General features: G+C 43.2%; 1 protein-coding gene across 4 annotated transcripts in view; it reads left to right on the forward strand.

Annotated features, from left to right (window-relative positions):
• Window positions 1–13,986, forward strand: part of GCNT4 (glucosaminyl (N-acetyl) transferase 4) — a 73,507-nt gene that overhangs the window by 45,392 nt on the left and 14,129 nt on the right. The window lies entirely within an intron of this gene.

Consider the following 13,986-nt stretch of genomic DNA (forward strand, 5'->3'; position numbering starts at 1 on the left):
GCCCCCACAAAAGCACTTACCGGAGCTGCGTGGAAAGCCAGCCTTCTGTTAATCCTCCTTCTAAAATGGCCCCTGGGAACAAACTCCGCAGCGTCCAAACAAATAGACAGCGCATGTGCAATACTAGCTCTTCACTGCGCATGTGCCTGACTCCAGTTAAAAGAAAAAAGAAAACTTGTCAGCGCTATATACATATATAAAATAGCGCTGATATGACTCAACTTCATTAGCGCTCACACAGGAACCCGGGGATTATTAAATACTGATGCTAAACTAAAAAATACAGCAGAGAATGATAAACATAATTAGCACTATGCTACCCACTCGTTAGTAAATGGAGCCCTGTATGTGCTTATGGGGCTCAACTCAATAAGGGGTGATGCCTGCAATGTGCAGTAGTGACAGTGTTTTAACTCTGACAACAGCACCTTACTTTGCCCTATTGCACGAACATTGCCCCTACATGGAGCAATTAGTTTGCAGTCCCATAGAGGAGCGTATAAAGATGCATGAATTACCGTAAGCCTACCATACGTACGGTATTTCTGCGCACTGTATATCTCTCGCACATTGCTCTAGAATGGAGCAATTTTCCATCACTCCTAATTGATTTAACCCCATAGAGTGTAATATATGACACTTGCTTATGATTGGAAGCGGGTCTTACATTGTTAAATTCACATTCCTGAAGGCATATCCTTTTAATAAGAATATAATATAATGAAAAATTTATTTTACAATAGGTCTATGGAGGTTGTCCGATAGCTGGGACCCATAAAACATGTTTAGAGGGCTACCAATAAGCAGGGCCGGAATAAGGCTTGTGGGGGCCCAAGGGCAATTTAGCTGTGTGGGGTTCAAGCCACACAGAGCCGAACCTACCCTCCCCCCCTTTCCCGCGAAAGCCCCACACAAAGACACCACTCACACATACACATAAACAGTATACACACACTAACACATACAACATACACAGTATACACACACTAACACATATATACACAGTAACACATACATACACAGTATGCACACCAACACATATGCACAATATCATACATACATACATACATACACACACACACACACACACACACACACACACACACACACACTTACACTTGAAGCAGCAGCAGGTTGCAAAAGGACCCGGCCGGCACATCCTCAATTCATTAGATTAATGACGCGATTCGCGAGGATATGGGGGCAAGGCTTGCCACATTTTCTCTGCCCACAATGCGGCCAGCAGAGGCATCGGCGGGGGTCAGAGGGATTTATGTGCTTATCACAGTGAAGCTGGCCCTCTCTTTCCCTTAGACAGCTGATGCAGCAACACTGACTGTTCTACTGCATGCAGTCTGTCGAACAGCACGGCTCCAGAGCCTTTACCCGGGAACAGGTGCTGCTGGACACCTGTTCTCGGCAGGGTCACATGGACCCTGTGTGGGGGCCCCCGGGACGACCGCTCCTGTCGTCCTGTCGCCCCCCCTTAATCCGGCCATGCCAATAAGACAGCTCTGCACTTGTTTTATAGTTGCAGATCATCTAGCAATAAAACAAAGTGATACATTGAAACCCAGCAAAAAAGTGACTTTCTGTTCAGCTTGCTGCATACGTCTCAGCTGGTGTACCTGCACATGCCCCCACTGCTTGTGACCCCCCATACTCAGCACTATATCAGTCTGTCAGACTCCAATCATTACTATAGATTGTTTCTAAAACTTTAAACAACACAACAAACCAATGACTTTAAAGACTGCTGCCAAAATACATTTGGAGAGCTGTACGAGTGATCATATTAAATCATGTTAGATTGATCTTTTGTCCACAAACTAATTGACATTCTGGCAGTTAAGCTGGTTATACACTATAAGATATATCCTACAATATATAGCGTTCCGACACAGATCTGAACAATATATTGTGTGAATAGTTTAGTGTATATGTTTGATCTGGATCGTGCGCGCCGGTTGTTCATCGCATCGTCCCATCAGCCTGTGAGGCCAGGAAATCTGTGTCCACCGACGCATACCCTGCTCTCGCCACTCCAAGAAATGCTGCCCAGGGATGCCCCCCAAACGCTGCAGCATGTTAATTAATGCATATGTACAGTTTGCCGATAATCAAAAAAAGTTAGTTTATAACCACAATGGCCCATTGTTTGCTCCAGTCTTATTTGACAGACAAAGTTACTGAACTCTCTGTGATAGTCCAGGCAGCTAGAATGGGGTTTGTGTAGTTTTATATGTGTACAGTATTTTCTAATCCACAACGGCAAGTGAAACCTCTAAAAACATGAATTACACAAAAAGAATTTCCATAATATTGCATTGTTAGAAGCACAGTTACCATAATGTTGAAATGATTACCTGTAAAAGCAATTGTGCAGAGTTAACAACATGCAATTTAAAAGTTGCTGCTGCATAAGTTATCATACCCTTCAACTATTGTCTGGCAGCCAGGAATGTTGGACGTGTGTCCCTCTCATTGCTGCTTAGCATCCATGCTGACAGCTGTCAGACCTGCTGAACCATAAGCTGGTTATTTAAAACCCCCTACTTAATGGTTACATAGGAGTCGGGATACCCATTCATGGTGTTTATCCAAAAATATACAGTGCTACCCTTAAATATGTGGTTGAACCTGTGTCTGCTAGAACTCCTGATAACTCATTGCATTATTTTGCATTGTTATTTATATCACAATCCTAATTTTTTATCAGTACCGGATGTGATGATGAAGTTGGAAATGTGGGTTGTAGACTGTATTCCCAAATATTTGAAAGGTAGGAACTTCTATTATCAAATAAATAACTGTTACTTTTCCCCATTTGCTTTTGAGTTTAGATGCTCACAAAGCCTTTGATACAGTTTCTTGGCCTTTCTTTTTTTGCGTTTTTGGACCCGATTTCATTAATCTTATAAACTTTTGAAACCTGGCCTGTTATGAAAGGAATTTGTATAGAGGAAGCGGAAATTAGGGTCAGGGCTTTTTCCCCGATGATGTTCTTATTTACCTCTCCAACTCTAGAACATCTATAAAACCTCTTTTAGATATGTTAGGGAGTCTTGGGCCTATCTCAGGATTTTTCTTTAACTTTGATAAATCTAGGGCTTTATATTTGAAACAGGGGTTTACACGCCCGGCATGGGCGACACAACCACCATTAAATAGGGCAAAGGGGCAGATTCCATATTTAGGTATTGTTCTCCCCAAGAATATTCACAACCTGTACAAGTTTAATATTGGAAAAAGTGTATCTATAATCTCTGTTGCTCTGGGGGGGAATGAGCCATCTCCAGCTATCTTATTTAGGTAGAGCGAACCTCTTGCGTATGGTTTATTTTCTGACATTTTTATATCCACTCAAGGTACTTTCTATTCTTTTGACTAGATCAGATATTCTTTGTGTTAATCGTTTGTTTCATAATTTATATGGAATAACAAACGAGCAGGATTGGTCTAGTCAAATGATGTCAACCCAAACATAATGGCGGAATTAATTTTCTGGATATATTACATTATAATTATGCTGCATTATTCCGCTACTTAAAAGATTGGTTAACGACTCATCAAATATACACCAATATTTCCTTGGAGCTAAATTTTCTACCTCAAATTTCTCTGAGTGCATTTTTACACACAGCGGACCGAGACATTCTTTCTGATGTTCTTGACAATCCCCTTATGTCAATAAGAAAATTGTGGTTGTTACTGAGACACAAATTTAAGCTGAGCCCTTCTTTTTCTATTCATTTACCTTTACTGTGTAACCCTGGTTTTCAGAATGGTCAGGCCTCTCATATTTTTTCCAAATGGACTGCGGCAGGCTTATCCACAGTGGGCCAATTTATTGACTCTACTTCTCACAAACACCTGTCTCACTCTGCAGCCATGACTACTTTCCTTTTTATAGGTGCCTTTGGTTTTTATTTTCTGCAGGCCCAACATTATGCTAGTACAGTTTCAAAACAATCCTGGCTGGGGACCGGGGCAACTCTCTGGACGATTTGCTGATACGGTCTCCTTTATCTAAAGGTGCTATTTCCTAATATTACAGATTTTTCAGACCTACTGTTGAATATTCTTCTCTACGTACAGGTTTGGCTCAATGACTGGAGTGTTTCACTTCTTTAACTGTAGACACCCTTCTTGATATGTTAATGTATTCCGTTAACACCTTTCCAGCGGCCAAATACACGGAAATGTACCTCAATATTTTCCATCGGTCATATATTTCTCCCCATAGAGGATTTTTAATAGGTATATTGCCTAATTCCAACTTCCATAAATGTCATCAGTCCTCAGCTGACTTGTATTATTGTTTGTGGGCCTGCCCCTTTGTAAGAAGATTTTGGTTATGAATCTGGCATTTTGCTACTGATTATTTAGTTAATTATCCTGCTTTTACCCCAGAATGGGCAATTTTTGGAATATTACCTACAGATGTTAAAAAATTACTTTTGGCAATTTCATCAGCTGCCCACAAAACAATTCTTCATTTGTGAATTCAGAGTTCTCCACCAGCTCTTAAATTGTTCAGAGAAAAACTTTTCTTTATTTTCCATATGGATTGGTTGGAGGCCTCTCTCCATGAGGAAGCTCAAACCAAAAAGTTTTTTGCAACATGGGAAAGTTTTATAGAGACCCTACCTATTTCTACTAAAGAAGCCGTATTTCAATGTTTTCGTAATACCATGTGGTACGAGACTCATATCCTCCTTCAAGATCCTCCCATTGCCTTCTAATGCTGGCCATACACGCTGCAATTATCGGAACAATCCGCCCGATATCGGCGGATCGCCGCGATAATTGTAGCGTGGGGGGGGGCGACAGAGGGTTAAATATTGCTCGGTCGGGCATGCTGGATTGTTCAGCATGCCCGTCCGATGCGATATTTACCCGGTAACTGTCGGCCGCATCGGGCAGTGTATGCCCAGCGCAGCCGACAGACAGACATTTCGAAGGAACAGGGAAATTTCTCCTCCCCCAGGGGCGGAGCGCGGATATCGGGCTATACACTGTGAGATTTCTCTCACAGTGTATGCTGGCGACATCTGCGGCTGGCAGCCGGCAAGATAAAATGTCTGTCGGTCTGACAGACATTTTATCTGGCAGTGTATGCCCAGCATAAGTATTTAATTATGTATGGTCCGGTTCAGGATCTTCTTTGTGTGTTATTGTTTATATTGTGAAAAAGGTCAAAAGAAGTATAAACTCCTTTATTTTTCAATATATGTTTTTGTAATATGTTGCATATATATTTTATTGTAACTTCTGAAGCTTCAATATAAATAAATAAATAAATAAATAACTGTATGGTCTCAGCATTTTAGAAGTATAAACATTAGTGTAGGTAGTATTAACCTTTCATTATGCCTAAATGTAGGTGATGGCTTTTTAGTAGAACCAGCTACTGTAAAAGATTCTGTATCATCTGGGATATAATACTTTTATTTTTAATAGCCTGAAAACCTACACATCATCAATATAATAAAATTGACTTCTGATAACAATTATGTCATCACTTCGTATGCAATGGCAATTGAGGGATAATTACATTTTTTGGGGGGCGGCAATATGTAATGGGTGCCCGACAGAGCAATTCTATTGTTTTGCTGATCAGGAGCAACTGCATTACTTATCGTGCTTGTCGCATCCAAATACATCAAATTTAGCCACATAAAGTGGCTAAACCAGTGCAAAGTCCAGGCTTGGGGACCTAAACAGCTGACTTTTTGCAGATTTCTGCTCGCCATCTCAGGAGGCTGATAGCAGAAATCATGCAGTCTCCCCCAATCGGCAAACAATTGAATATCTGCCGTCGGGCACCCATGACTTACTGGCGCCCAAACAACAATTGAATTCCCCCCTTGGCATCAGCTCTGACCCCTCCATTCATTGTCAGAGAGCTCCAGCATAACACTCATAAACAGTCTCCAACACTTAAGTTATTTGCCACACTTATACGGAGATTTATTAAACCTTCTAAAGAGCAAATGGGAGGTGTTGCCCATAGCAATCAATCAATCAATCAATCAATCAATCAATCACTAGCTATCATTTTATAGAATGTACTGGATAAATGATAGCAACAATCTGATAGGTTGCTCTGGGCAACCTCTTCACTTTTGTCCCTTAAGCTGGTTACACCCTAGGCCGACAATCGTTCTGGCGATGTGACTGCACAGTTAGCACTGATGTCATAACTGGGCAGGCATTTAAATTTTTGATCTATCAATCACCACTGGGTCCCTGCAGCATGTGTACGGGCAATTGGCAGGTTACTCGTACACACCAACAGATGAAACGTTATATCTGCAAGATATACTGTATCTTCATCTGCCGTGCTGCACAGCAGATCGGATATGTCTATGAACAACGTCTGCAAACACCAGCAGATGCACCTTAGATATATTGCCCGTTAAATGGAATGGGCGATATATCTATCAGTGTGTACCCAACTAAAGAAAGTTTGATAAATCTACCTGTTAATAATCAAATAACACCTCAGGGTGTCGGGTTTACTTTTGCTCTAGTTTATGCCCGATATTTAAAATGGCAGTGCTTTTACTAGCCATGTCTTGCTAGTAAAAGCACTGCCCTTTTAAAAATCGGGCATAAACACAGACAGAAGTGATGGGTTTTACAACCTGACACGCCGTAAATAAAGCCCCTGGTGATGAAAACAAAGACAATCCTGAATAACAGCATACACTCCTGAATAACAGCATCACAACATTATCCCATTGTTTCCCAAACTCATTCCTCAGGGAGCACTAACAGTGCATGTTTTCCAGGTCTCCTCACAGAATCACAAGTGAAATAATTAGTTCCACCTGTGGTACTTTTAAAATGTGTCAGCCAGTAATGAGTACACCTGTGCACCTGCTAGGAAAAAGGGAAACCATGCACTGTGAGTGCTCACTGAGGAATGAGGTTAGCAAACGCTGCATTATCCACAACCGGTAAAGTATAAACAGTATATAGGAAAGGAAAGAGGCACACAGATGCACAGACAACACGCAGAGAAGAAAAAGCATGGACGGCCCAAAAAGTACAATAGTAAATATGAAAAGAAAAAAGGTAATGCTAAAGATTATCTGTATAATAGAAACAAGTAGTGAAAAATTATATCACGTTGGTGTGCACGTCAAATCTAATGTGCATGGTGCTCACCTGCCACTGAGGGGGAGACGTAGCAAGCCTTGGAGAGAAATAAAGTGGAGAAATTGCCCAAAGCAAGCAATCAGCTTCTAAAGCTGGGTACACATTAGACAAGTGATTCCCAACCTCGGTCCTCAAGACACACTAACAGTCCTGTTTTGAGTGATATCCATGATTGTGCACAGATGGTTAAATCAATATAACTGAGGTACTAATTAAGTCATTTGTGCTCAAGTAAGGCTATCCCTAAAACCTGCACTGTTAGTGTGCCTTCAGGACCGTGGTTGGGAAACCCTGCATTAGACAATATTTTGAACAATTTGCCAAATTCCAACGGATCGGAATGACAAATCGTTCAAATTGTGAAGTGTGGACACAATATGGGCCTAATTCAATGTTTGGGCCCTGCGCATGTGCCGCTTCCGGCGTGCGCGAGCGTCTGAGCTTCAGTCGCTACGGGGCTCGCTACAAGACGGTGCGGCAGTCGATGGTGAGTGACAGCTCGCCCCGTTTTGTAGGCGGGTAGGGGGGTGGCTGCACAAACGCAGGCGTTCCCTTAGGAACGCCTGCCATTTTTGGGAGGATCTACTGACATCACTGGTGATGTCAGTAGTGGACTTCCTGCTCTATTAGAGCAGGGAGTCCACTCGGGCTTGCGGCAGCTGAGACCCTACCCCAGGGTCTCGTCGCAAGCCGGGTGGTCGCGATAATCGCGACGGTCTACAGCCCGCTCGCACAAGCTGAGGGTGGACACCCACAGCTTTGTGAATGGCCTGGTGAAAAAAAAAAATGCCCACAGACCCTGCGAGCTGCCTGCGGCAGTATACAGGTCTGCACCAGGGCCCATGCGCGTTCCCGTTGCGTCGTCTGTCGCATCTTCAGGTCGCCCCTACATGCTGCTCAATCCGGGGATCTCGTCAATGATTTCCAGTAAATCATGCACTTTGTACACTCTACCGAACGACCAGGCTATATGTTAACATTATATAGTTAATGTTGAAATGACGAACGACGCATGAAATATCGTTTGGTAGATTGCATAGTGTGTATGAACTATATCGTTTGTCCAAGAGTTCAAGGGAAATCGGGACGACCATTGCATCGTTTGCTGATCGACTAGTGTGTACCTACCTTAACTGTCATTAACTAGCACAGTCTTTGAAATGACTGTCAGAAGCTGATTGGTCGCTTTTGGCAACTACTTCTTTATCTCTCGCCAAGGCTTGATACATCTCCTCCTGACTCTTATAAAGAAAACCTCCCACAGACACTGAGTTATGTCTGCAGGTCACATGAACGCGGGCCAATACTATGACGTGCCATTGTCTGGTCTGCACAACAACAACTGGAAGTACTGAAGATCGGCCTGCATAGAAGGAGTTACTGTGGTCTAGAAAAAAAAGAGAAAGAAAGGGGGGGAGAAGATGGGGCAGGAGAGAAAGAGACACAGACATAAAGGGGCAGGAGAGCTAGAGGGGGAAATCAGCAAAACAGAGGAGGGGTAAAGAGAGATACAGAGTAGTAGAGGGAAGAGTGTCAAGGAAAAAAAGAGTAATAGAGGACGGATAAGAAATAGCTGGGTGAGAGAGAGAGAGAGGAGGAGGAGAAAAAGAGGGGAGGGGTGCTGAAGAGAAAGAGGAAAGAGATAAGATAGAGAATAAAAAACATGGAAGCGCCAGGAAAACAGCTGTTATCTATAAGAACATATAGCTCTTTATCAGTGTATCCAGTGAACCACCTGAAAATCCAGCGGGACTTTTTAAACTTATAAACAGTGTAAAACTGTTTCCATGATGAGACAATTCCATGATAGAACAAGCCTGACACACTGTCAGCGATCTGACTGATTTCACATAATCTAACATCAGTAAATCAGTCCTGTCTTATAAGTGGTTTATCTTTATACAGTATGTGCAGCGGTATGTAGTCAGGAAGCTGGCGGTCGAAATGCCGACCGCCGGCTTCCGGACAGTGAAATCCCAGCATGGGACTAATGATAGGCGTCTAAATACCGACGCCTATCATTAGCCCCACGCCGAACTCCCGACGCCCGGCATACCGATCGTAGGTAAGCTGGGCGTCGGGAGCGTATAGCCATGTGGGGGGGGGGGCGGTGGTTAGGTCTGGGGTCTCCTGGGGGGACTTAGGGTTAGGCACCACCCCCGGGAGGGTTAGGGTTAGGCTAGGGGAGGGGGGGGGTTAGGGTCAGGCACCCCCGGGGGGAGGTTAGAGTTAGGCACCCCCCCGGAAGGGTTAGGTTTAGGGTGCGGGGAGGGGCGTTAGGTTTAGACACCCCTGGGGGAGGTTAGGGTTAGGCAGTAGGGGAAGAGGTTAGGGTTAGGAACCCCTAAGGGAAGGTTAGGATTAGGGGGGGAGAGGGTTAGGGATAGCCTACTTACCTCCTCTGTCGAGATCTTCATCTGCTGGACTTCGGGCGTTGGTATTTCATCCGCTGGGCTGACGTCCGGCGGTATAACATACCGATTCCTGTGCAACATATCATATTTAGGGCCGTATCCAATTAGCCATGAAAAACCGCACTTTGGCGCACAAAAATGTGTATCATGCAATTTTATTGCCAAAGTTTTTGCATATGTGAAAACTCCATAGACAAAAACGGGTGAACTGCTTTCACCATCTCAGAGTAGGTGAAAAAATTTGCTCAATCCCTATTTTTGATTAAACATGTGGAGAACCCCTTGGACACCCCCTTATGACAAATTAGGCAAAAATATTTTTTTAATTAGCTTAATTTGGGGAATAATTGCATGTCATTTTTGGGGTGAAAAAATTAAAAGTGTTAGAAAATGGGTTTAAAGTAGTGGGTCAGGTATTTTGTGGGGCTCTATGAATGGGACATGTGTTTTAAACATTGCTAGAGGCTGCACCTTGTGTATTTTAAAAAAAATTTAAAAGTGTACTTTTAAGACACAAAAATATACTTGCACCCATTTTCGTGTACCCCTAATTTAAATGCAGCAATTATTTTGGCCAAAAAAACTAGCTTTTTATAATTTTTCAAATGTTATACAAATATGCATATAACAGCCATTTAACACAATTTAAGAACCCCAAATACTTTTATTAGGGCCACTAATACACTTCTAATACCGCTTTCACATCGCAAACACGGGTCGGACCCGGGTTTTGAACCCGGGTCCGACCCAGGTCAGACCCGTGTCAGGGCCTTTCACATCGCCTTAATAACCCGGGTTATTGCAGATTTGGTGCCTTTTAACTCAACCCGGGTTGCCCATGTTAAAACTGTGTGATGTCATTTTTAAAGGATTTTATTGGCTCACAATTATGATGACGTTTTCAGTAAAGAAAAGGAGGGGCTGGGGGATGCTTGCAGTGCAGATGACTGTCACAGGTCTGCTTAATGCAGTATGGCCAAATGCATTGGCACACAGCTCAAAGAACTTCCAGTCCATGCGGGCAGCACCACTGCGATTTTCTATTGTGGTCGTTCACCTTATGAAATTGCTTCTTCAGTGCCTTCAGCTTATTGACGACCTGCTGTTGGCTCCTGATGAATCCAGATGCAGCCTACATTTTGCCGATGTTGCAATAAGTTATCGAATCCTTGACAGTGCCCGTTATCTGTTTACATATTTCTTCCTCACCCCTGATCCGCAGCAACTCCATTACTTCTTCATCACTCCAGTTTGCCATGATTCCTCCAGTGAAAGTAAAGTGCAGTATAGTACACTGTGCTGTCTGTATATAGCTTATTAATAGCTGCCTTTTCCCCAAAGTGTGCAGTGCAGGAGAGTAATGTAAATACAGAGACATGCTCTGTGTGCAGGCTGGTCAGCTGACTGGAAAAAGCCAATCAGCACTATTTTCTCAGACCCTGGTCGAATATCCCGAGTCTGTACCATTTAAGAGCCAAATAACCCGGGTCCGACCCGCGTTTAACCCTCCTTTTAACCCGGGTTGAAATACCAGGTCGGTCGACCAGGGTTATTCATTTTGGTGCTTTTTAAAATCACGTCCACCCTGGTCGAGCCGGCAATAACCTGGGAATTACACGGATTAATTTGGCGATGTGTCAAAGGGATATAAAATAATTTCCTATGTCAGCAAGCCTTTATAAGGGGTACAGACTGATTTCCCTAAAATGTGCTGTACTTTTCGCTGGTTGCACCATGCGCAGTTTTCGCATGAATGCGTTTTTGCGTCTTTTGTAATAAGAAAAACGGGAGCGCACATAGACAGAAGACGCGAAAATACTGCACCGAAACACGCAAATTGTACGAAAACTTATCAGACGTTTAGTTTTTGCTTTTTCGCAGCTATATGGATATGGCCCTTAGGCTCAGCACACATTGGGCCTGATTCAGACCCGGACGCTATTTGCGGACGCTTGTTCTTAAAAAGGGGCCGGATATTTAAATTGAGCGCTCGCTCTTTGCAGTGTGTTGACACCTCTATGTCTGAGCGAACGTCCAAAAAATGCGCTCGCTATTTTGTAAAGACGCCCCTTTGCCGTTCGCATCACACGTCATCTCCATTATTTATTAGATTAATCGGGAACATCGAAAGGCATCTGAACTGCTCGCAGTGCTTGTGGTAGGATTTACTTCCCGCTATCACTGCGAGCAGTTCAGGCTAAAAGACAACCAAGTGACGTGGTCGATGACGCTCCTTTACTAATTATGCACACCCATTAAACGCCGTTTTGACCGTTAGGCACGCCTGCGTTCGGATCTCCACTCTCCCGTTTTCAAGCACCTTCCCCTGTTACCACCCACAAACGGTACATTCTGTCAATCAAATTAGCAGCCCCTCGCTGTTTTGCGAGCGCACGATTTCCAACCGCAATGACTGGTTTGCGCATGCGCATTGCGAACCATACGCACGTGCAGTTGTGCGAACATCGCACAGAGCGAACGAGCGGCCGCTTACGAGCGGCTCTGAGTCAAGCCCATAGTTCCCTGTACAGTGTTACTGTGTGACTCTAGTTCTATTCACCATGCACTGAATGTTATGCCACAAGCAAATAATTCAGAACCATTGCATGTATGTGAAAATGCAACATGGAACTTTACCAGATAATATCACTGAAGTGTTTTTGCCACATCCATCTGAATATCTAGTTTTAAGTCCCTTGTACTTTTATTAAAATGGAATAGGGTGTGTTTATTTGTGGTAAATACACATGGGTGTGTGTTGAAATCCTTATTCTATGTATTTCAAAACATGCAATTTCCTACTTCCGTTTTTAGATCATTTTTTTTTCACAGCTATACCTAAAAAATGTTTAAGACTTAAAAAACGTGTTTAAACCTTTTATACTTTAGCAGCATTTATTATGTACAAGCCCTCCCACTGTGTTTTTGTGCCAAGCTGTCATCTTACATCTTTGACTTGCTGTACCCGTTATGAGCGGTATTTACGGCATTTTATAACATCGCTGTATATGCTGTCATAATTACAGGCGCATATAGATGGTTACTAGTAGTTAGAATAAGAACACATACATTATCAAATATATTCACTTATAAAAAAAACCCTGCAAAGCTTTGAAGTAGCACATTGGTCTCCCCTGCCAGGAAGCTTGCTTGGCAGCCTAGGTGCAAATAATAATATACTGGCAGCTCATTGGCTATAGTCAGCTTCCATGCCAGCGCCGTACCGCTTAAGGCCAGCAGATAGATGAAGTGTAATTTCTCATCTTTGTGCACTTAACCTTCATAGCACCCAGTGAGTTGTGTAAGAGTGTCTGTCTGAGTCTCTGACTTTGTGCTAATTACATGCTGAATATTGCAGAGTCTTTGTGCATGTAGCCTTGTGCCTGTTTAGTTGTAGCTGAGTTTATATTTCCACCGTTTTGGTGTTACAGTTTGTTCGATGTAACTTAAGAGGCTCATGTATAACTGTACAGAAATATAATATGGGAATTTTTTATTTTTTTTTGCACAAAAATGTCTAATACATCCTGGGGTATATATTTCAGTGAGAGTTTTTAGAAATGGAGAAGTTGCCTATAGCAACCAATCAGATTCTACTTAACATTTAACTAGCACCTTCTAGAAGATAATGGCCAAAATCTGATTGGTTGCTATGGGCAACATCTCCACTGCTAAAAACTCTCACTTTAGTAAATATAACCCCCTGTCTCATGCTGGCTGAGGCACATTTTGCACTTATGACCTTTTGCGCTAAAGGGCATGGAACATGGGTTGCAGACATAATCGGCCTGGCTCATTGGGGTATTGCCGGGATCCAATGCCTGTCCAACTGACACTGGGCATGATTCACAGATGGACGCTAATGCAAATGCTAAATGCTAATTTCAAACAGATCGAGCGATTATTTGCCATTGTGCATGCGTATGCACCACACTGCTATCACATAGCAATTACGGACACACAGAAGATCCCATCACAAAGTGACTGACAGGTTGTCAGCGTTTGGGGAGTGATCAGAAAAACGCAGGCGTGCCTGTCTGTTTAAACGCCTTTACATGGGCGTGCATTAATTAGCCACTGCGAGTGCAAACGCAGCTCTGCGTGTCAGTAGACCTTCCGCAAGGGTAGGATGGCCACCAATGTCTGTCGATGTTACAGATATTTGCGTGGGTATGAGTCATCACACGCAGACAAGAGGGCAGCAGTGGGCGTCTATATGCTCGGGCGATCTTTGCTAACAGTAGCAGATTATCGCTGCTGCGTTGCGTTTGAAATCGCGGATACGATCGCATTAGCGTACATCTCTGAATCAGGCCCTCTGCCATCAACGGCAGTGCTAGTGTCATATTGATTAATGCATATTTCTGGAATTGTGATATATTTCTGTAGCTCATTAACCGCTCTA

This window comes from Taudactylus pleione, unplaced genomic scaffold (assembly GCF_031769625.1).
Source record: "Taudactylus pleione unplaced genomic scaffold, aTauple2 ptg000333l, whole genome shotgun sequence".
Taxonomy (NCBI): Eukaryota; Metazoa; Chordata; class Amphibia; order Anura; family Myobatrachidae; genus Taudactylus; species Taudactylus pleione.